The sequence below is a fragment of the Macrotis lagotis genome, unplaced genomic scaffold (genome assembly GCF_037893015.1).
Source record: "Macrotis lagotis isolate mMagLag1 unplaced genomic scaffold, bilby.v1.9.chrom.fasta BILBYCTG093, whole genome shotgun sequence".
Classification (NCBI taxonomy): domain Eukaryota; kingdom Metazoa; phylum Chordata; class Mammalia; order Peramelemorphia; family Peramelidae; genus Macrotis; species Macrotis lagotis.
Window position 1 is genome coordinate 268,571 of NW_027422000.1, and position 23,271 is coordinate 291,841.

Below are 23,271 nucleotides of genomic sequence, written 5' to 3' on the forward strand. Positions count from 1 at the left end.
TCATGCTACTTTGCTGAATTTGTGAATTGTTCCAAAGAGGTTGTCAGATGATTTTACCCGGGTCTATAGGTATACTAATCTTATTATCTGTAAAGAGTAAACGTTTTGCTTCATCATTCCCAATTCTAATTCCTTTGATTTTTTTTCTTCTCTTATTGCTACTGCTAGCATTTCTAATACTAGATTGAATAGTCACGGTAATCATGGGCATCCTTGTTTCATCCTGAATGTACTGGAAATGCTCTAAGTTTATACCCATCAAATGTAAAATTTATTGATGGTTTTATATACTGTTTATTATTGTAAGGAAAACTCCATTTACCCATAAACTTTCTAGTAGTTTTTTAAATTAGGAATGGATGTTGCATTTTATCAAATGCTTTTCCAGCGTCTATTGAGATAATCTTTTGATTTCTGTTGGTTTTACTATTGATATGTTTCATTATGTTGAGGTTTTTCCTGATGTTGAACAATCCCTGCCTGCCTTGTATGAATCCAACCCGCTCAGCGTGTATTCACCTGGTGATAAATGGTGGTAGTCTCATTGCTAAAATTTTGTTTAAGATTTTTTTTACCAATATTTATTAGGGAGAGAGCTACGATCCTCCTGGTCGGTCAGCACCCCACCTCGCTCTCCCTGTAATCCAGTGTGGTCCTGCTGAGGCTGCCTTCCCTCTGCATCAGTTCCACCTTAGGGTCCTTGGCTCTCAATCCTCCACCACTGGGATATTCCAGCCTTTTCAGGTTCCAAGAGTCAGGGAGAGGAAGACCTGGAAGTCAGGGTGGGACCAGGCCAGCAGATCTTTGACCCAGAAGTGGAGGAGACATCCTTGGGCTAAGAGGGGCACAAATTGGGAAATGCTAAGGGTGAGGGAGAGTCTGAGGGGAAACTTAGAGCTGCTGTCTTTCCCTGGGACCAGACTGAAGCTGGCAGGAGCCAATGGGGAAGCTAAATAGGGGAGAGATCATGTCAGTAGACATTGTGGAGCAAAGAACTGGGGCATCAGGTGGAGAAAGGTGCCCTGTGCAGAGTCTGGCTGGGTGTGGGGAGCCTGGCTGGGGTGGTGAATCTGTGACAAAAGAACATTGGACTGAAAATCCTCACCCACAACAAGTACTGGGCGGTCCAATCTGTGCCAGTGGGCAGCCAAGGGCCCCGTCTGCCTGCCAGGTGGCTGGCCATGCCCGGGCTCGGGGCTATGTGGCCTCCGGGCCCGGGGGCCCCACTGGCTACAGTGTAGCAGCTCCAGGACCCGGCGTTCCAGGCCTCTCTTGGGGGCCATCCCACGGGGCCCATCTACCTGGCCGGACCAGGACTGCACGTGGCCCCCGGGGGCCGGCCAGCCCGTGGGGGGGTGGGGCTGCGCAGAGGGGGAGTGGGCTCCCCGGAGGCCAGGGGGCGTGGGCGCGTCGCTTCTGGCCCAGAGAGCTCTGGCGAGAGGTGGGGGCTGCAGCCGAGTCCGCTTGCCAGGACAGGCCCCGCTTTGTGTCGGACCCCTTATCCTTGGGGCCCCCACGACACGACACTACGGCTCCTTCCCGCTCAGCTCCGTGTTGTCCAGAACAGGGTAAGTAGAGGCAGGGGACCCTGAACAGATCTGGGGAGTGACCGGGCTGGGCAGTGGGCTGGCAGCATCAGCGGAGTCCCCGGGGCCACACTGAGGTGGGGGGCCCTGCCCCTGCAGGGGGTGGGGGTGAGCCGCACTGCCCTCTGTCCTCCTCCGGCTACTTGTGGGACCTCCTGAGCAGCGTGAAAGGACATGGGGGGCCCTGAAACCCCTATTCTCTGGGCACAGCTGGGGGGTGGAGGGGGTGAGTCCCTGGCGGGTGGGGCAGAGTTTCCAGATGTCAAAGCTCAACCAAAAAGGAGAAATGATCCAGATGTCCTTTGCCCCCTCTGCCACATGTGCCAAAGGTGTAGAACCAAGACAGGATCAAACTTGAACCCCAGACCCAGCCAACCAGGCCTATGATTTACTCTGGGCCCTTGGGGTACAGATAGCCAGAAGGCATAGGGGGCACTGTGATCTCCCCTAAGAAAGGAGGGCAGTGACCACCACCCTTTATAGGCAAGGTGGGCAGTGCCTATTCACTCCCACTGGATGGATGGGAAAAGACACATTCTTAGGTCTTTGGGGAGGGGGGGTGAGAGCACAAGAGGTTGAGTGACCCTGAACCCCAGAATGGCTCTGAACAGATAGCCCCAGTTCCTTGGTGGGAATTCTCACTCAGGAGCTGCCCAGGGACATCAGAGAACTGTATCACTGGGCCCGGCAACCTACTCTCCAGGAACTTCTTATAATGATGTTGAATGAGTGAGCATTGTTTCTGGGGATCTGGCCCTAATTTGAGACTGTGGGTGCATCCGAAGGACCCCTGCTAGGGAATCTTAGCCTGCCTTGCTTGGCTTTGGGCAAGGGATGATGGGAAAGGAGGAGCCCCAAGGCTAGGTGTTGGGGAAGAGATGAGGAGGGCTCTGGAGAGGTACAGTGGTGGCCTAGGGTCGCTCAGCTGTCACAGGCTTCCTCTGTTGTCCCCGTCTCCCTAGGTGATCAGCTGGGCCATGGCGCAGTACAAGCTGGTGGTGATGGGCAGCAGTGAGGTGGGCAAGAGTGCTCTGACCCTCCAGCTGGTCAATAATTCCCTTGTGTCAGAGTACGACCCCACGCTGGGCAATTTGTACCACACCCATCTGGTGGTGGATGGCGAGCCCTGCCAACTGGAGATCCTGGATGCCACAGTCAGGGATGATTGCCCCAGCCAATGGTGGCCCTTCATGCACTGGGGGGAAGGCTTTCTCTGCGTCTATGCTGTGGATGACATCAAGTCTTTTGTGGATGCAGACATCTTATGGAAGGAGCTGTGGAGGGTCAAGGGCAGCGACCATATTCCCTTCGTCCTGGTGGCCAACAAGAACGACTTGGTTGAACACTGGGTGACCTGGGCCCTGGGCAAAACAGCGGCCAAGGGCTTCAGGGTGCCCTTTGTAGAGACCTCTGCCCAGGACCGGCAGAGCGTGGAGGAAGCCTTCCAGGAGCTGGTTCGGGAGATCCGGAGGGTCCAGCAGAGCTTCTCCGAGGCCAGGCAGGATCCAGAATGCAGGGACAAGTGCTGCATGATCCTGTGAGCCCATGCCTTGCTCCCCTGGCCCCTGCCTCAGTCTCCCCTGGCCTCCAGGCTTCCATCTGGCTTGGTGCACTGCTCTGGATCTGGCCCCTGCTGGGCCTCACCAAGATGTCTCCAGGAGCCTCTTGGGAACTCTTCATCTCTTCTCCCCTCGGGCTTTTGGGATTTTTGTTTTTTTTTTTTTTCCCCTTGGAGAAAGGAGGGCCACCTCACTGCCTTGGTATCCCCACCAGGCCAAAGACTTCCCTCCTCCTCCTCTCTAAGGTCTCCCTTGGCTGCCCTGGCCCCAGGGGCAGTGGACCTCTGGCCACATTGTCTCTCATCTGGCATTGTAGCCTTCCCGTCTCCGGCGGCTGAGAATGGGGGCGCTTTTCTTCCTGGGATTTTCCCTATTACGCAATATCTTGGTCCCCCAATAGAGGCCCTGACTCTGGAGACCAGCTACCCACAGAAGGGACTGAAGGGTGGGGGTGGGGGCCTGTTCTCTGTAGGTGGGACACATGGCACTTAAGGGACTTGCCCAAGGCCACAGGGCTAGTCAGATGGGTAATAGGATCTCCTCACCCCAGGTGAGCTCTCTATCCCCATCAGCCCCAGTTGCCTCTGATTGTTCTGTCTTGTTGTATCTGCTTCACAGTCGTTTACATTTCTCTTTCTGGGCTTTGTCAGGAATAAAGGCTGTTGGGTTGTTTCTGTGTTGGTGTTTGTCAGAGGGCAGAGTGCTTGGGCCGGTGTAACATGAGGGCAGTATGGCCTGGGGGAGAGACTGGGCCTTGGAAGTTAGGAAACCATGGAGATTTTAGGTGAGGGACCCCCGCTTCTCAGTGTACACATCTGGGAGATGTTGGGAGGTTGGACTGGATGGCCCCCAGGTCCCTCCAAGCTCCAATTTGGGAGGAGGGCACCTGATCCACTTTCCCGCCTGAGCCAGCTCAAACTCATTTTCCTGCACCACCCCCAGTTCGGGAATTGCTGAAGGGTCGGCCTGTAGGATGGGCTTGGGGATCCCCTGCATCCCTGTAGCCCAGATGGCTCAGTGACCACCGCCAGCTGCAGGCCTCGGAGGGGTGGACGTGTTCTCTGCCCTGTCCGTGGGCCCTCCCGTGCCCAGAGCCAGAGGAGTGTCAGCCCTGTGCCCAGTGATTTCCAGTGTGGGTCTCTGTCCTTTCCAGGCAGTTTGGGAGCCGGGCTTCCCAAGGCCTGGCCAGGCTTGGTTGGTGGGTTTTATAAATCAGCCCAGGGGAGGGAGGGGTCTTCACTGTGTGTGACTGGGGCCTGTCCCTGGTGGTTGGGGGTACCTTGACAGCCTCCTGACTGCTCCAAGTCCTCTAGGGTTTTCCTCCCAAACTGAGGCCTGAATTTTAATCATGACAGCCTTGGAACACAGATCCAGGGTGGTGGAGGGGTAAATGTCCCCTTTCTTTGGGGTCTGGAGACTTGGGACGTCTTCAGGAGTACAGTAAGAAGGATCACCCATGCTGCCCTTCGGGCCTGCTTCCTCTAAAGCTTGGGCTCTTCCTTTGCCTCCCTAAAGAACTGCATAAAAATAAATCTTTTTTTAAACAGCATTTTGTTCTTGCCCCAGAACTGCCACCAGGGATTCACCCCCAAACCCTGGATCGTGGGCAGCCTCAGGCTCGACTGTGAGGCTTCATACCTCTGGTTGGCATATGCCAGAACTGAGGCAGCCAGGGAAAGGAGATGGCACCTGGACTGTGCTGTGAACCCACCTCGGTAGCCCCGGGTCAGCCGCAGGGCCAGGGGAGAGGGATTGGGGAGGCTCAACCCCAGCACAATCCAGGGTCCAGGGACCACAGATTTTTGGCAAAAGAATGGGCAGGGAAGATCCCAAGGGATCTGGAGTGGAGACAGCGAAGGTGGGGGTGAGGGGAAGGGATTGGGGAGGATGCAGGGCAGGAGGGGCTACGAGATAAGTTCAATGTGTCGAAAAAGACTCCAGTGTAAAGGTGGCCAGGACAAGGAGGGTACTGCCTAGGGAAAGGGTGGGAGGGGTCATCGGGAAGGATGGAAGGTTGGGACCCAGGGACGACTGCCTGGTTCAGGGTGGGGCCTGGGCAGCACCCCGGAGGGCAGGAGGATCCAATACCTGGAGCTTTCTCCCCAGAAGCCCCCAAGGAACAGGCCCCTTCAGAGGAGCTGCAGGAGGAGCAGCAGGGTGTGATCTGGGTCTGAGTCTGCAAAGCGCAGAGCCCCCCCCCCCACTGCCCCCTCCTGCCCGGGGCAGGGCTGGAGACCTGGGTGTGGCCCCCCTCATTGCAGGTGGGTGATGTCACATGCTCGCAATACCTGGCCGACCTATTGGCTAAAGGAGCCCGGGTTCAAGAAGGTCAGGCAGGATGGTTGTACCCAAGGCTCGGGCTGGGTGGGACAGCTTTTCTGTAAAGGGGATTTACTCAACTTGTTTCCAACTGCTTTGAGTACACTGGCTTCTCTGCAGCAGGTAGACATGGGGGTTATGGTCCAGCCCAAGCGGGGGAGCCAGGTGGCCGGGGAAGGGCTGACAGGCCAGGGGAAGGGGCCCCTCTGCAGGGTGGGCTGAGGCTGGGGCAGGGTAGAGCCTGGGGAGGGAAGAGCCAGGACCCACCTGCTCAGAAGCAGAGTTGGGGAGGCTTGGATGACTCTGGGCTGGGACAGGGGAGCCTTCTGCTTCCTGTGCTGGACATCGAAGTGGGGGCCTGCTGCTGCAGAAAGGTGCTGGCTCAGGGGCCACTTGGGGGACCCTGAACTTTGGAGGGAAGAGCTCCGCAGGTATGTTGGGCACCAAGAAGCCTTAGGGATTTGGGAGTGGGTATCCCAAAACCCCTGGTGGGGGCAGGGCTTTGTGAATGGGGGTAGGGAGGGGGCAGGTTTCCCAGGAGGCTCCATGATGTGGGGGCAACTGTCCCCCAGTACTCGATGCTGCTGGGGGCAGAGAAGCCTCCAGTATCTTTACTTCTCCTGAATTCTTGATTCTGTGCCTCCTCACCAGGCTGCTTCACTGACAATTCAGAAAGGGTAAGTAGAGGCAGGAGGAGCGGAGTGCAGCAGGGAAGGGGCAGCTAACAGGTCAGCAGGTTAGCTCATGCCCCACCCCCACCCCATGTGTCCCTGGGTGCATTAATGCAGGCGCCACACTCTGAAGGATTAGGGAGCTGATCAGAAATCTTGGGGTCCAGGTTTAGGAAGGACCTCAGACTGATTCTCAGCCCCCTCTGAATCCAGGAGCCCTGCCAGGAGACCATCATGGATACCTCTGGAAGGGAGCTATTCTAGGATCTGCATGATGAGTGCATCCACCGGGGCCAGGGCTTCCTCTTTGTCTACTAGGTCAGCAGCTTGAGGAGCTTCATGGAGGCGAACGCCTTCTGAGACGATCTTCAGAAGGTCAAGGGCATCGATCCGGCACCCATGGTGCTGGTTGCCAACATGGTTGATGACACCGATTGGGTGGTGGACTCAGACATGGGCCAGGAAGTGGGCAAGAGCCTCAGGGTTCCCTACGTGGAGACTTCAGCCAAGACTGGGCAAGGTGTGGAGCAGGCCTTCCATGAGCTGGTTCGGGAGATAAGCCGTTTCCAGGCCACTCAAGATCTGAGAGAATCCCAGGCTGAGCAGGACCAGAGCTGCAGGTTCAAGCTTTGCACCATCCAGTGAGCTGGCACCCCACCCCCTGGGCCTTCTGCCCCTCCAAATGGTTCTGCCCCAAACCCTGCCCTCTTCCTCCTTCTGTCTGTTTGTTTCTACACTCCAGGTGGGGAGACCCTGCTGGACCCCCCAGGTTTTCTCAAGCTGACTATTGGTGGGACCCATCAGCATCCACCTAGGGGCTTGGACATCCCTGTGCCTCCAGCTTGGGAATGCAGGTCCAAAGGGCCTTGTGCCAGTCTCCTGTGTGAGCCAGGGTGTGAGGGATTCTGCAGCTACCTGCCTGGGGGGAGGGGCATTGGGGTCTCCCAAAGTTACTTTTCTTGGTCTAAGTTTTATGAGGAATAAAGACCTTTGGTTTTTTTCCAAGTGTGTTCCTCGTGGTTTCTCTGGAGCCGGTGTGCTTGGGGCAGGAATAGCAGGGAGGCAGTGGGAGGGCCCAGGGGAGAGAGCCGGTCTTGGGAGGGAGGAAGGCAGGGGACTTTAAAGGGGACACGCTGGGCCTCAGTTTCCTCAGCAGGGAGCTGGGGAGATGGTGGCTCCTCGAGTCCTGCCCAGGTCTAGGTCTAATTCTGAGACCAGGCTTCCTTTGTCCTAGGGGGAGAACTCAGCTGGAGGGCAGAGCTGAGCTGGGAAGGGAGAGGTTAAAGGGGGTGAGGCCAGAGGAGGTAGACCCAGCCCATCCCTTTTTAGGTTAGCAAGTGGCTGCGGCCTGGCCTGGTGTAGTCCTGGGAATGTGGGTCCAGTGAACCTAGGATAGAGCTGGCATTTAGGTGAGAGGAAATGACTCAGGAGGTCTGGGGCGGGGAGTCTTGTCCTCCAGGTCCCTGATCTGGGGCAAGTCTGAGTGGGGAAGAGGGGAGAACAGGTTAGGGGAGTCCGGGAGAGGTGAGGTGGCTGAGATCCACTAAGGCAGGAGACTCTTTGAGCTTGGTGGGGTTCAGCATCTGAGGAGGTTTGGGGGGAGAGGAAGGGGAGGCTGAGGAGTTGGAAGGGGAGGAAGAGAAATCTGTCTATGGGCCTGGCCTGGGAGGCCAACTTAGATGAAGCCCCCCTTTCAAGGAAGGCAGCTGCTGAGCCAAGCCCAGATTCGGCCTGGGAGCCCTGAACCCATTAGCCCAATGAGCCCCAGGGAAATCCTCTGGCCTCTCTGCCTCAGTTTCTTCTCTCAGACACAGGAGGGTGTAGTCATCTGGTGGGTGCTGTCTCTCACATCATGATTCCAATTCCTGCCGGGGTCATTATCATGCCTGATATACAGAGGAGGTCGAGGATCCTAGGGTCAGGGGATAAAACCCTACCAAAGTCTCTTTCTCCTTCCCTGCCCCGCAGGGTGTGAACCCCGCAGAGATCACCTGGCCCCATGTGTCTGTGGGGTGGACAGTGTCCTCTCTTCCAGGGGCTGCCCAGGCTCCTCACCTTCCTAACATTTGAGCAGGGGTCCCCAGGAATGTCACACTCCAGAGGAAGTCCATCTCTGTGTTTGTCCAGTGGGTCTAATGCGCATGGCAGCCAATTGGGAAAGCATCCTGGGTTCAATTTCTTCCCTCTGTGACCCATGGACACATGTCTCCCCACTTTCTAGGGCCCCTTTCCTCACCTGGAAAGTGAAGGCTTCTGATTGCCAGGTCTTTGCAGACCCTTCGGCCTCTAAATGGCTCTTCTTGGACTGGAAGCCCTGCCATGCACAGCTGCCCTGCCTGGGAGAGGTGAGTCCCTGGCCCTTCTGGTTCTTGGGTCCCTTCCAACCCTCGTGTGTCATCCTACAGACAACAACAAAAGCCCCAAACCCCTGATCCTCAGAGTCCCTGTTTTATCGGCCTGACTCTGACTCCCCTAGTTCAAGTGGGTGTCTAAATGAGGTGCTGACTCCCTGCCCCCTCTTTATTAGCTATTTAAGTCTGTGTCTAGCTGATTATTTCCTGGGTGCATATCCTCCCCGGCCTCAGTGGGCCATTCATCATTTGGGGATATGTTGGACCCAACCTTTGATCTTCTGGATGGAGGAGACCTTGTTCTGTTGCATTTACTTCAGCTACATCCTTCACTTCTCAAAGGGGGGGGGGGTTCATTTTATCCCCATAGAACCAAATCCTCTGATCCACATTTGTGATTCTCCTCTTGGTTCTGTGGATTGAAAAGTTGCTCTGCTGGACCAAGAGACTAATAGAGAACCCAGCATCTCCTCTGCTTCCACTGGATACCAAATTCAAACTGTTTTTTTTTTTTCTGATTCCTAGTACAAGGCAGTGCTGGGCATGGTTCATTTTTTGTTTATCATGTTTTTGAAAGACAATGGGGTTAAAGGACTTTCCCAATGTCACACAGCTAGGTGTCTGAGGCTGGATTTGAATTCAGGTCCTCCTGACTCCAGAGCTGGTGCTCTACCCACAACACCACTTAGCTGTCCCCATTTGAAAAAATAATATTATAATTTTCTCCCAATTTCTTGAAAAGATCAATTTAGCGCAGTTTTAAAAATTTCTGAGTTCCACATTTTCTCCCTCCCTCTGTGACACCGTCAGCTGTTTGGTATATGTTGTACATGTTCAGTTATGCAAAGTTTATTACTCTATTTATCGTATTATGAAAGAAAACCCAGGCCCAAAGGAAAACCCTGAGAAAAGTGACAATGTGCTTGATCTTCATCAGACTCCATCTGTCCTGTCCCTGGAGGTGAATGGCATTTCCGTCCTGGGTCCTGTAGTCTTGGCTCACTGTGGGACTGAGAAGAGCTGAGTCATCCCCCATCATCCCCAGTCCCGATGTTGGGGTGTGGGCATGAAGCCCCCCCTCTTGCCTTTTGCCTTTCTTGTCCTTTTTAATTCTAGACATCACTTTCTGCTTGAATTGGATGACACTGAACTCCAAGAACTAACTTGGCAACTCCAACTAAAGTTACTGAGATCACTGGTCCTTTATTTACACTGATGGAAACTGAATCCCCAATGGGCAGGAGATCATAAGGTCCCAAGTTCAGAAAAGTATCCATCATCTAGGGTGGGCTCTGATTGACATTTAGGTGGTAAAAAGGAGCTGGAACACCCCCGCTCCCACTCCTTTTCTCTAGGACTGTCTGCTTCAGTTTCTTTTTTTTAATTTACTTACATTTATTTTAATATAAATTTGTTATTTGCTTTCCAATTGTATAAAATAGTATTTTCTACTAATCATTTTTGCAAGGTTTTGAATTTTGCAGTTTTCCCCATTTTCTCCCTCCCTTTCCCTCTCCCCCCAATAGAAGGCAGTGTGATATTCTTTCCATTTTTTCCATGATATTTGTATATCAACATTTAGTTTAACATGTCTCGATCAGAGTCACCCACTTAGTAAGTGACAGAGACCTGATTTGAGCTCAGGAACAGAAGTCTTCCTGACTTCAGCTCCAGGACTCTCCTCTCTACCACCTTTTCCCCCAGCCCTTCATTACGCTAGGTTGTTTCTCTACTGAGCCAGCTGAGTGGTCTCGGCTCTAGTTGAGCCATAGTCCTTTCTTCCAAGGCTTTTGAAGGTCATGATTCATTTGGCCCACATCTGCTCTGCATTCCAATCTTTTTTAAAGAATATTTTAAATTTTATTTATTCTATTTTGTAAGGATCTAGTTTTTTTATATTATTACAATAATTTTGTTATAAGAGCAAACATAACCCCCCCCAAAGAAGATGACAAACTTCAAGAATAGCGAGAGAGAGAAAAAAAATGTCCTTCACTCTGTGTTCAGATTTCAGTGGCTCTGTCTCTGGGGTGAGCTGCCTTCTTAATCCTAAGTCCCCCAGAGAAGTTGCTTCAATATTTTTTCCATAGTTGCTATTACTAGCTGTATTTCCCTCCACTCTATTCCTCCCACTCTCATTTGTTCTCTTCTCTCTCTCCTTTAATTCTGGCCCTGTCCAAAAGTGTGTTGTACCTGAGTACTCTCTCCTTCTGTCTTCCTTCTTTTCTATGCCCTATTCCCCCCTCCCTCCCCCCTTTTCCCCTTATCCCATCCCTTCTTAGGGTTAGGGTTTGCTGTAAGGAGGGATCCAGCTTGGCTTTCTTAGTATGGAAGAACAAATAGCAACCTCGATCTGAGTAAGGGCAAACAGCAGAGTCCTGTCCCATGGAGAGCAGAGATATTTCTGTAGTCTCCCCTGACCTTCTTACCATCTATGGACTGTGCTCTGGAGCTGCAGGCTGCTTTCCCTTGATTCTCCCTGCAGGTACCTTGGTCGTGTTCCTCACTCCACACTCTTTCTTTCAATTTCTAATTCTTTGCCACTACAAAAAGAGATGCTTTGAATATTTTATCCTTGTGAGATTTTTATCCTTTGTCTTGATATCTTTTGAATACAGACCTGAAGTGTTATTGCTGCATCTAATTGAAAGCATATTTTTATTGCCTTTGAGCATAATTCCAAATTGCTCTCCAGAAAGGTTGGATCTGCTCACAACTCCACCAACAATGCATTAGTGTCCCCGTTTTCCCACATCCCCTTCAACATTGATCATTTTCCTTTCTATTCATATCAACCAGTCTGAGAGGTGTGAACTAGTAAGTCAGAGATGTTTTAATTTTCATTTGTCTAATCAATAATGGTTCAGAAAAAAATTTCATTTGACTATGGATAACTTTGATTTCTTTGTTTCAAAACTGACTTTCCATATCTTTGACCATTTTGAAATTGTGAAATGACTTTTTAAAAATATATTTGACTCAATTCTCTATATATTTTAGAAATGAGTCATTTATCAAAAACACTAATCGTAACAATTGGTTACATTCCTTTTCATCTCTGTTGCAGTAGTTTTGCTTGGGCAAAAAGTTTTTTTTTATTTAATGTTATCAGGGGCAGCTGGGTGGTACACTGCATGAAACTCCAGTCCTGGAAATGAAAGGACTGGAGTTCAGATCTGGCCTCAGACCCCTAATAATTGCCTAGCTGTGTAAGCTGGACAAGACACTTAGCCCCATTGCCTTAAGTAAATAAAAAATTTTTTTAAAACCCATAATAAAATTGCAATTCTTTAAAAAACTTATGTACTCAAAATTATCTAGCTTATTTTTTTTTCAAGGCAAATGGGGTTAAGGGGCTTGCCCAAGGCCACATAGCTTTGTAATTATTATGTGTCTGAGGCTGGATATGAACTCAGGTACTCCTGACTCCAGGGCCAGTGCTCCACACACTGTGCCACCTAGCCACCCCACGTGTTCATCATCATCATTAAGTCCCTCATAATTTACCCTTCTCGCCAACCCCTCTATGGTTCGCCAGATTCCTGTACTTGAAAATCAAGTACAGGAAATCAAGCTCTGGTTATTTCAACAGGAACATTTGAAATTCCCCTGGTTCACTGAAAGTTCATCTTTTCCCCTGGAAGAGGATGTTAGGTTTCCTGAGTAGTTGATTCTTGGTTGCTTTCCAAGTTCTTTTGCCTTCTGGAATATTATATTCCAAGGCATATGAGCCCTTAATGTGGATGCTGCTAATGCCTGTGTGATCCTGACTGCAGCTCCATGATATTTGTTAGAAGGAAAGTAGTAATGGGACTTGTATCAGTAAAGAAATGAAAGACAGTGCTTCTGATATATTTATGAATTAACATGTGAGCAGGTCATCAGATACCACAGAGATAGAAAGACAGATCATTGAGAGACCCTGCTCTAGGCTTTATAGAAATTTTGGGCAAAGCAATTTTTCATCTCAGTCTGAATTCCACCTCTTCTAAACAAGAAGATCTTTATTTTCCAGATAGCTATACTATCACAGTGTTTAGTTGAATATTGAAAATATTCAAGTAGGCATGTTTTAATGAAAAAAAAGTATAAGGATTATCAAAAACAATAGTCATTGTTTTTGCTCTTAAAACACGATTTTTTTTTTTACTGTATACAGTGTCCTCTTGGTTCCACTCATTTTGTCATTCTTTTTCTTGGGCAAGTCTGTCCATGTCTTTCTAACATCACCAAGATGATGATCCCTTATAAAACAGTAGTGGTCTATCTCAATCACATACCACAGCTTGTTCAGCCATTCCCCCATCCCTATATTTTCCAGTTCTTTGCCACTACAAAGAGTTTTTTCCCCTTTTCTCTAATCATATTGGGAAACAGATGTGATAATATTGTTACTGAGTCAAATTATAGAGGCTGTTTATTAAATCCTTAGGAATGAATCCAGATTACTCTCCAGAATGGGTCGATCAGTTCACATTTCCATGAATAGTGAATTTTTGTCCCAATTATTCCACACCTCCTGCAACATTTGTCCCTTTCCCCTTTCATCATTTTAGCAAATGGGATAGGTATCCAATGGCATCTCAGGGTTATTTTAATTTGCATTTCTCTAATCAGCCATGACTTAGAAAATTTTTCATAGGCCTATATATCGTTTTCTATTCTTCATTGTTAAATTGCTTGCTCATTTCCTTTGAGCACTGAATCGGTTATGGAATGTCTCCTTATAGATTTTACCAAGTTGTTTATATATTTGAGATCTGAGTCCTTTATCTGAAAAACTGACTAAAAATTCCCCCCCCCCCAACTTTTTGCTTTCCTTCTGATTTTTTTCAGGTTTTTGCAAGGCAAATGGGATTAAGTGGCTTGCCCAAGGCCACACGGCTAGGTAATTATTAAGTGTCTGAGACCGATTTTGAACCCAGGTACTCCTGACTCCAGAGCCAGTGCTTTATCCACTGCGCCACCTAGCAGCCCCATCCTTCTGATTTTGATGTTCTTTATTCAAAACCTTTTTCATTGAATGTAATTTAAATTCATGTTTTACCTTACACAGCTCTCTCTTCTTATTCATGCATTATTTACCTATCCCTAAAACTGCTGGGTAATATGTTCTGTTTTCTTCAGTTTCTTGTAATATTTTTCTTTACATTGATCTTGATAGCTGGTGAAAGATATTGGGAATTTCCCATCCAGGTTGCCCTCAACCCCATCATGTTCTCTCAAGAAAACTAAGGTTTGGGAGGATGACTTTTTGGAGTGACCTTTTGTCAGCATTCCAAGATTAAATGAATCTCACTCCCTGGGCAAGTGATTCTCTGTGAATCACACCACACATGAAGCTCAAGAAAAAGGTAAATGAAAGGTCAAAGTAGAGTTAAATTGTCCAGGGAAAGGCTTCGATGCTAGGGAATGAATTTGAAGACCATTTCTTGTTTGTCTGTGGTTTTTTCCCAAGACTAGACAAAATTGTAAAAAAAGGAACTAGGCAATAGACAGGAGAAGAAAGATACTGGCAAAAGGAAAATGGAACCAAGAATAAATAGGGCAGGAAATTTGGCAGAGTTTTCTAGAGTGTTCTGAGATTCTCCCGGTGGCAGTGATTTAAGGAGTCTAACATGTTCAAGCCTTTAAGAGCCAATGATTACATTCAAACCTAATATATGATACGAAGAGGTCACAGACATTGTGAAAGGGGTCCCAAGGCATTCATCCTTAAAAAGGGAATGCTGAATACAAGGAAGACATATAAATTATGAAATTATAGGAAAGGCAACACAGAATCATCAACAGTGACTAATAAATCAAAGGAGAAATGAACAAAATTAAAATAAGGAAGTTACTGAACTATTTTAAAAAGCTATGAAGTGATGAAAGATGTTCATAATTAAAAGAAAAATCTTCTCAATCAATAAGTATTTTGCAGTAAAGAAATTAGAATAGAAATTTCCTAAGGAAGAGAAAGGTATAAGAATTACTTTTGTGAATGTAACTACCTTGCCATCCCCCCCACTGCATTGAATGCAAGGGTGTTCTGTATTATTGTATGCTAGGGTTCTCCAGGAATGTTATTAGAATTTGCTGTTTCTGTGCTCTCTCTCTCTCTCTCTCTCTCTCTCTCTCTCTCTCTCTCTCTCTCTCTCTCTCTCTCTCTGAAATGGATTCCAGTCTTCACAATGCACTTGCTGAAGTATTGGGCTTATGTCTCCTGTACCTCAGTTCCAAGAGCACACTAACAGTCACTTTTGCTTTAAAAAGGAATCTTGACTACAAAGGTATAGAACATATTGATAGAAATACTCTCCCAACTTTTGGAACCGGGCCATTTGTTTTTGGGTCAAGGAGGGTTAGGCCTTGCATTACCTCAGTTCATAGTGAGCAGAATTCCAGGTTCCCAAGTTCTGAGCTCCTTTCTCCTGTTGGGCTCAATGCCCAGTCATCCTTTGAAGCATTGTGCTTGGAATCCTGGCTCCAAGGAGACCAAGGTTCAAATTCTTGAGTCCAGTAAGAATGACCTTCAACACTTGAAACTGAGGTTGATACAAAACAGAAACCCATATACCTCAAACCTGGGGGCAAAAAAAGGGTGAGTGAGGAGGGCGAGAGAGCCTCCCCTTCCAGTTCAGTTGATGGGGCCCAGGCTACGGGTAAGCTTCATGTCATCTTTTCCTTCAATAAGCATAAGAGAGAAGTGAGGACCCTGGAAAGACAGAGAGGAAAACAATCTGGATGTTTGACTGCTATACATTGGTTCACACACACAGTGCAAGTAGTGCTAGTCACATGGTAGGGGAGAAGGAGACCTCCATGTTAGGTAATCTGGACATGCTAGATGATGCCTACTCAGATCCTACTGAAATGAATATAGAATAATTTTTCAAAAGAACTGAGAAGGAATCAAGTGAGAATATCAAAGTATCAAAGATAGAAAATTGAGTTCTTAAGGAATAACTCTTGTAAGACTAGAAAATTGTAGGGGCTTTTTGGTGGAGAAGGTTAAGTTATTCAGGAGAACAGTAAATTCTCTGCTGTAATATTAAAACTAATGATAGAATTAGAATTCAGGTGTTCAATTCAAGAAGAAAATTAAGTGAATGAAACAAAAAGTTAGTGTGATTTTAAGAATACCTAAGAACTGTAAAAAAAGTAGATATAAAGTAGAAATGCAACATTGAAGGATCCTATGACTTAAGTATTGTCTTGCATTTAAAAACGTATGTAAAACTTGTAAACGATTATGATTAATAAAGACAAAATATTTTAATCATTAGTTATGACAAATTAGTGAGAAATGTGAGGAAAAACCTGCAAAGTATATGCATAGAACAAGGGGTGTACAGTGATTTTCTGGTTCTGCTCGTCTTGCTCAGCATCAGTTCAGGCAGATCCCTCCAGGTTTCTCTGAATTCCCATCCCTCCTGGTTTCTCATAGAGCAACACTGTTCCATGATATGCACACACCACAATTTGCTAAGCCATTCTCCACTGGAAGGACATTTACTGGATTTCCACTCCTTTACCCTCACAAATAGGGCCGCTAGGAATAATTTTGGTTTTCTTTTTCTTTTTTTTTTTTTTGCAAGGCAAGTGGGGTTAAGTGGCTTGCGCAAGGCCACACAGCTAAGTAATTATTAATTGTCTGAGAGTGGATTTGGAGCCAGGTCCTCCTGGCTCCAAGGCCGGTGCTTTATCCACTGCCGCCACCTAGCCGCCCCTGAGAATACTTTAGTACAAGGGATGTTTCCCTCACCCATTCTGGAGGCAGCCAGTGCCTGCAGGGAATGACATTGCCCCAGGTCCCAAGGCTGAGGAGCCCGGAGCCAGAGGCCAGGAGCGCCGAGCTGGAGGAACGGCCGGCTGTAGTGGAGGGGCCGTTGGGGCAGCGCCCGAAGCAGCCCCTGGGTGCAGAGCACCGAGAAGCCGGGGAAGAAGAGCGCGGCTCCGGCCAGCCGCAGCGCAGCAGCCTGGGCGCGGCGGGCGCTGGCCACTCTGCGCTCTGCCCGGCCCGGCCCGCTCCACGTTGCTGCCCGGCCTCTGCCTCCGCCCCCCCCCCCCGGCGCCCCGCTGGCCTGGCCGCGGCCGGAGGGGGAGTGGCGGGCCCGGACCCGGGAGCCCAGAAGGCGGCCACTTCGCGGAGCCCCACCGTAACATCCGCAACTGGAGAGTCTTCATCTCCGCCTTGGTTCCAGCCAGCTGGGATTCACCTCCCTCTGGCCATCCTCGCTTCAGGGGGCACAGCTCTTGGGTTCCCAGTCTGAAGCAGAGAAAAGGAAGGCCCCTGCCCACCCTGCCTCCTCTGCCCACCCTGCCCATCCTGCCTCCCCAGCCCACCCAGCGTCCCCTGCCCACCGTGCCTCTCCTGCCCTCCCTGCCTCCCCTGCCCACCCTGCCTCCCCAGCCCACCCAGCCTCCCCTGCCCACCGTGCCTCCCCTGCCCACCCTGCCTCCCCTGCCCACCCTGCCTCCCCAGCCCACCCTGCCTCCCCAGCCCACCCAGCGTCCCCTGCCCACCGTGCTGTGCCTCCCCAGCCCACCCTGCCTCCCCAGCCCACCCAGCGTCCCCTGCCCACCCTGCCTCCCCAGCCCACCCAGCGTCCCCTGCCCACCGTGCCTCCCCTGCCCACCCTGCCTCCCCTGCCCACCCTGCCTCCCCAGCCCACCCTGCCTCCCCAGCCCACCCAGCGTCCCCTGCCCACCGTGCCTCCCCTGCCCTCCCTGCCTCCCCTGCCCACCCTGCCTCCCCAGCCCACCCTGCCTCCCCAGCCCACCCAGCGTCCCCTGCCCACCGTGCCTCCCCTGCCCACCCTGCCTCCTCTGTCCACCCTGCCTCACCAGCCTACCCTGCCACCTCTGCCCACCCTGCTTAATTACACATATGACACAACATCATACTGTCACTGTTACACATGAGAAAGGAAGGAAGGAAATGTGTCTGTTCCTTTTAAAACCCCAAAGCCTCCACCTTCTTATTGCTCACCCTGCTCAACCCAGCCTGCAGCCCTCCTCAGTGGGACTTGTTCACCTCCTCGGAATTAAAATCATTTCTCAGCAAAAATGGAATGAAGACATCTGCCGACCCCTTTGTAGAGAGGTATGTTGGCATGGCCATTTGAATGAGCTCCAGCCCAGCTGGGACTCAAGCTCATCTTGAAATGGTGCCCAGGCCAGCCTTAGAGAAAACCAAGAAGAGGAAATCCGATTTCAGTCAATGGAATTTGGAGTCAGACTGTCCTGAATCAAAGCCTCCTCTGGTAAAGGACCTTTCCAATCATGTTGAAAGCAGCACTATGTAGAAAAGCAATGAAAGTGGTGAATCATTCAGCTTCTTCTCATTGTCTGCTTTTAGACTTTTTAGACCAAGTCCTGTGCCAACTTGGCTTGCTGGATCCCAATAATGTTTAAATACATTTTTCCTAAAGAAATCAATCCTTGTCATTTGGCATTATGTTTCCCTTCTCCAGAGCACAATTGTCTGGTATTTCTTTCAGGGACCTCTCTTTTTGGAATGACTAGACTGAAGGGGGCAACAAGGTGGCACAGTGGATAGAGCACCAGCCCTGGAGTCAGGAGGACCTGAGATTAAATCCAGCCTCAGACACTTAATAATTGACGAGCTGTGTTAACTTGGGCAAGTCACCCAACCCCATTGCCTTAAATAAATTTAAAAATTAAAAAAAAATACTTGGCTGAAGTCTCCCCAGGCTTCTCTCCCTCAATGGCTAACAGGGTCTTCTTTGAATATCTTCCATGGCCTCTCACTCCTTTAAGTAATGGTTCTGTAACAGGTCTGGGGCCCTGGTCAGGCTGAAGTATTCTCTTCAGTCTTTTAGAAAAGGTATGGACAATTGTTCATGGTTAGACCAAGCTAATATAATAACAAGGACAATTTTACCTAAATTAGATTCATTATTCAGTGTCAATACAATCAAATTTCCAAAACCTTGCTTTAGTGAACTAAAAAAAGTAGTAACTAAATTCATATGGAGGAATAAAAGCTCAGGTATATCAAGGTAATTAATGATGAATATGCAAATGAAGGTGGTCTAGTCCTTCGAGATTTAAATTAGAAAGCATCAGTCATCAAAATTGTTTGACTAAGAAATAGAGTTGGCGGATCAGTGGAATAGATGAGGTGCAAAAGAAGCAGCAGGAAATGACTATAGTAATGGACTGTTGGATAACCCAAAGTTTCAGACTTCTGTGATTAAAAGTCACTCGTTAATGAAGTCTGCTGGGAAAAGTGGAAGAATGCATGGCAGAAATTAGGCCCAGACCAACATCTCACACACCGTATACCAAGGGAGGGTCAAAATGCAGACAGGATTTAAAAATATAAATGATGTTATAAACCAAAACCAAGGAATAGCTTACCTGTCAGATATATGGAAAGGGGGACAGTTCAGGATCAAGGAATAGATAGAGAACAGTATGAAAAAGAAGCTAGACAATTTTTTTTAAAGAATTGCAATTTTATTATGGGTTTTTTAAAAATTATTATTTACTTAAGGCAATGGAGCTAAATGACTTGCCCAAGGTTGCACAGCTAGGCAATTATTAAGCATCTGAGGTCAGATATGAACTCAAATCCTGCCGTTTCCAGGGCTGGAGTTCCATCCACTGAACCACCCATCTGTAGCCGATAACATTAAATTAAAAACTTTTTTGCCCAGGCAAACTACCGCAACCAAGATGAAAAGTAATGTTTTAAATTGGGAACCAATTTTTTACAATTAATGTTTCTGATAAAGGACTCATTTCTAAAATACATAGAGAACTGAGTCAAATATACCAAAAAAAACACGAAATCATTTCACAATTGAAAATGGTCAAAGAATATAGAAAGGCAATTTCTTTTTTTTTTTTTAGTTTTTTTTTTTTTGCAAGGAAAATGTGTGCACAAGGCCACACAACTTGGTAATTATTACCAAGTGTCTGAGGCCTGATATTAACTCAGGTACTCCTGACTCCAGGGCCAGTGAGCTATCCACTGAACCACCCAGGGGCCCTGAAAGGCAGTTTTCAAACAAAGAAATCCAAGCTATCTATATTCAAATGAAAAATTTCTCTAAATTATTATTGATTACAGAAATGCAAATTAAAACATCTCTGAGTTACCACCTCACACCTTTTAGACTGGTTGATGTGAATAGAAAACAAAATGATCAATATTGAAGGGGATGTGGGAAAACAGGAACACTGATGCACTGTTGGTGGCATTGTGAGCAGATCCAACCTTTCTGGGGAGCAATTTGGAATTATGCTCAAAGGCAATAAAAATGTGCATTCCATTTGATCCAGCAATAACACTACAGGTCTATATTCAGAAGAGATCAAGACAAAGGATAAAAATCTCATAGGGATAAAATATTCAAAGCATCTCTTTTTGAAGTGGCCAAGAATTAGAAATTGAAAGCAGAAAGACTGGCGTGAGGAACATGAACAAGGGACTTGCAGTGATAACTAAGTGAAACCAGCCTGCAGTTCCAGAGCACAGCCCATAGATGGTAAGGGGGTCAGGGGAGACTGCAGAACTCTCTCGGCTCTCCCTGGGACAGGACTCCGCGGTTTGCCCACACTCAGATCCAGGTTGCAGTGTGGCCTTTCATACTAAGAAAGCCAAGCTGGATCCCTCCTTACAGCAAACTCTAACCCTAACCCTAACCCTAAAAAGGGATGGGATAAGGGGGAAAGGGGGAAGGGAGGGAGGGAAATAGGGCATAGAAGAGAGGGAAGATGGAAGGAGAGAGTACTCAGGTACAACACACTTTTGGACAGGGCCAGCATGAAAGGAGAGAGAGAAGAGAATAAATGAGAGTGGGGAGGAATAGAGTCTAGGGAAATACAGCTAGTAATAGCAACTATGGAAAAAATATTGAAGCAACTTCTCTGGTGGACTTATGAGAAAAAAGGCAGCTCACCCCAGAGACACAGCCACTGAAATCTGAACACAGATTGAAGGACATTTTTTTTCTCTCTCTCACTATTCTTGAGGCTTGTCAACATCTTGGGTGGGGTTATGTTTACTCTTATAACAAAATTATTGTAATAATATAAATTAAATGTAGATCCTTAAAAATAGAATAAATAAATTTTCAAATATTCTTTAAAAAAGATTGGAATGCAGAGCAGATGTAGGCCAAATGAATCATGATCTGAACAGATCTGGGGAGTGACCAGGCTGGGCGGTGGATTGGCAGCCTCAGCAGAGTCCCCGGGGTTGCCCTGATGGGGGGGGCTCCCTCTGCAGCTGTGGGGGTGAGCCCCACTGCCCTCTGTCCTCTTAGGTCTACTTGTGGGACCTCCTGAGAAGCGTGAAGGGACATGGGGGGCCCTGGAAGCCCTATTCACTGAGCACAGCTGGGGGTGGATGGGGTGAATCCCTGGGGGAAGGGGCACAGTTTCCAGATGTCAAACCTCAACCAGAAAGAAGAAATGATCCAAAGGCCTTTGCCCTTTCTGCCACATGTGCCAAAGTTGTAGAACCAAGACAGCATGCAAATTGAACCCCAGACCCAGCCAACCAGGCCTAAGATTTACTCCGGGCTCTTGGGGGTACAGAGAGCCAGAAAGCATGGGGGACACTGTGATCTCCCCTAAGAAAGGAGGGCAGTGACAATGACCCTCTATAGGGAAGGTGGGCAGTGCCTATTCACTCGCCCTGGATGGATGGGAAAAGACACATTCTTAGGTCCTTGGCGGGGGTGAGAGCACAGGATATTGAGTGACCCTGAACCCCAGAATGGCTCTGAACAGATAGCCCCCAGTTTCTTGGTGGGGATTCCCACTCAGGAGAGGCCCAGGGGCATCAGAGAGCCATGTCACTGGGCCCTGCACCCTGCTCTCCAACTCCTTATAATGATGATGAATGAGTAAGCATTGTTTCTGGGGACCTGGCCCTAATTTGAGACTGTGGGTGCATCTGAAGGACCCCTGCTAGGGAATCTTAGCCTGCCCCGCTTGACTTTGGGTAAGGGATGACTGCATGACTTTGGGTAAGGGATGATGAGAAAGGAGGGGCCCCAAGGCTATGTGTTAGGAAACAGATGAGGAGGGCTCTGGAGAGGTATACAGTGGTGGCCTCAGCTGTCACAGGCTCCCTCTGTAGCCCCCATCTCCCTAGGTGATCAGCTGGGCCATGGCGCAGTACAAGCTGGTGGTTATGGGCAGCAGTGAGGTGGGCAAGAGTGCCCTGACCCTCCAGCTGGTCAATAATTCCCTTGTGTCAGAGCATGACCCCACCCTGGATGATTTGTACCACACCCATCTGGTGGTGGATGGCGAGCCCTGCCAACTGGAGATCCTGGATGCCACAGTCAGGGATGATTGCCCCAGCCAATGGTGGCTCTTCATGTGCTGGTGGGGGGGGGGAAGGCCTTCTCTGTATCTATGCTGTGGATGACATCTTATGGGAGGTGCTGTGGAGGGTCAATGACAGCAACCGCATTCCCTTCGTCTTGGTGGCCAACAACGATTTGGTTGAACGCTGGGTGACCTGGGCCCCGGGCCCTGGGCCCTGGATAGCGTCCAAGGTCTTCAGGGTGCCCTTAATAGAGACTTCTTCCCAGGATCAGCAGAGCGTGGAGGAGGCCTTGTAACTGGTTCGGGAGATCCGGAGGGTCTGGCAGAGCTTCTCCGTGTCCTGGCAGGACCAGGAATGCAATGCCAAGCGCTGCAAGATCCTGTGAGCCCATTCCTTGCTCCCCTGTCCCCTGGCTCAGGCCCCCCTGGCCCCAGGCGCAGTGTACCTCTGGCCACTTAGTCTCTCATCTGGCACTGTACCTTTCCCATCTCCAGAGCCTAGGAATGGGGGAACTTTTCTTACTGGGACTTTCCCTATTACACAAAATCATGGTCCCCCAATAGGGGCCCTGACTCTGGAGAGCAGCTACCCCTAGGGGGGGATACAGGGGGTGCTGGTGGGGGCCTTTTCTCTACTGTATGTGGGACATATGGCAGTTAAGGGACTTGCCCAAGGCCCCAGGGCTGGTCAGATGGGAACTGGGATCCCCTCACCCCGGGTGAGCTCTCTATCCTCATCAGTCCCAGTTGCCCCTTGTTGTTCTGTCTTGTATCTGCTTCACAGTCGCTTACATTTCTCGTTCTGGGCTTTGTCAGGTATAAAGGCTGTTGGGTTGTTTCTGTGTTGGTATTTGTCAGGGAGCAGAGTGCTTGGGCCAGTGTAACATGAGGCCAGTATGGCCTGGGGGAGAGACTGGGGTTTGGAATTTAGGAAACCATGGATATTTTAGGTGAGGCACCCTGGGTCTCAGTGTCCATATCTGGGAAATGTTGGGGGGTTGGACTGGATGGCCCCTCAGGCCCCTCCAGGCTCCAAGCTGAGAGGAGGACAGCTGATCCCCTTTCCTGCCTGAGCTGGTTCAAACTCATTTTCCTGCACCCCCCCCAATTCGGGGATTGTTGAAGGGTCAGCCTGTGGGATGGGCTTGGGGATCCCCTGCATCCCTGCAGCCCAGATGGCTCAGTGACCACCGCCAGCTGCAGAACTCGGAGGGGTGGACGTGTTCTCTGCCCTGTCCATGGGCCCTCCCATGCCCAGAGCCAGAGGAGTGTTAGCCCTGTGCCCAGTGATTTCCAGTGTGGGCCCCTGTCCTTTCCAGGCAGTTTGAGAGCCAGGCTTTCCAAGGCCTGGCCAGGCTTAGTTGGTGGGTTTTATAAATCAGCAGCCCAGGGGAGGGAGGGGTCTTCACTGTGTGCCTGGGAACTGTCCCTTGTGGATGGGGGCACCTTGAGAGGCTCCTGCCTGCTCCAAGTCCTCTAGGGTTTT

The 23,271-nt window shown here is 49.4% G+C and overlaps 1 pseudogene; it reads left to right on the forward strand.

The window, feature by feature from the left end:
• The first annotated feature begins 1,465 nt into the window (after nt 1-1,465).
• LOC141504085 (GTPase NRas pseudogene) lies at nt 1,466-3,816 on the forward strand (annotated as a pseudogene).
• Nucleotides 3,817-23,271: the final 19,455 nt, after the last annotated feature.